Raw genomic sequence first — 1,365 nt, 5'->3', positions numbered from 1 at the left:
TCTCCTGTTCCTGGTCTTGTGCATTTGGGTCCAAGCTTCGTGAAAGTTCGTAAAAAACCTGGTGTATTCTTTTGAGGTGGGACTTCTTTTAGGTGTCTAAAATATATGTTGTTGCTGTACACAGGTACAGCAACGCAGCAATGTACTGCTCTGCTTCTGCAAATTGTGAGTGTTGAGTGTGGTCTACTACAGGTAATACACTGAAAAGGAAAAGGTGCCACATACAACCCCACTTTGAAAAAAACTGAACTATCACAACAGCCATTTCAAAACAGATGAAATAAAATGCCCCACATAAAAAAGACACAACAGGCTACATAGTTCAAATAACAAAATCATCCTGTCTAGTAAGGAGCTGTCACATCCTTATTGTTATTGTCTGGATAGTTGTAATAACCAATGGGCAGCTTCAATACACATCCACATGTGTGGGACTGTGGCCTTAGGAACAGCTGAAGATTGTTGCAATCAATTTCCCCGATAAACCTTTTCAGGTAACGAGAAACTGTTGACTGGGCTGTTTTCTTCTGTGGAAAGTTTAGAAGTCCCTTCACTGTTTTTGCAGTTGATTTTATTTGTGCAATGAAATGATGCAGTCCTTCTGCATCATAGTAAACCAGCTACAGGACGCCAGCACTTAATTACATACATTTGGGCCTGAACAATTACTTTGTGTCCAATCTGTGCCAAAATAGGGAGCAGTGTGTCCTTGGTAGGGATTTGCTTGCATTCATGTGCATCAAGTACATCTAGCAATTCATCTGTGTCCACTGAATTAAAGTCCTCTAAAGCCTTCAGAAGGACAGATCTTTCTTCTTGTGATACGTACATAAAAAGGAATTCCTTGAAACTACTGGTTGTCGAGCCATCCAGAAATGGTATCGCAAGTTTCACTGGGAAGTAACCAGCTTGTTTCCACCCTACTACAAACACCCTAGCTGCAGCCTGCCATTCTTCACACTGAAAGTCAAGCCTGATGAAGACACCTCAACTCCCTGAGTGCAGCTGTCATAGAAAGCCATCCAAATATGTATAACGTAAAGGAAAACTTACTGTTGTCTAAAAAAATTAATCAGACAAACTAAATAGACATAATGAACGTTTACAACATAAATGAGCTCCTTGCTTACTTGCTCCACTAAAATCATCGTAATTTGCAATTTAAATAGTTACCTTGCAGTTAGATTTTTTGATAACACAAGAGAAAACTATTACACAACATAAGCTTTCATACTGTGACTGAGAACATGTTTTATGAAATTACCGATTAAAGGTGACATTGAATGCTTGTATCGCACATATATGTTAGTTATGGAGGTCTACTTACATATATTAACTTGTTTTCATGGTCAAAATCCTCCTAGT

This window comes from Solea solea, chromosome 18 (assembly GCF_958295425.1).
Source record: "Solea solea chromosome 18, fSolSol10.1, whole genome shotgun sequence".
NCBI classification, from domain to species: Eukaryota; Metazoa; Chordata; class Actinopteri; order Pleuronectiformes; family Soleidae; genus Solea; species Solea solea.
Note: the sequence above shows the minus strand (reverse complement) of the source record.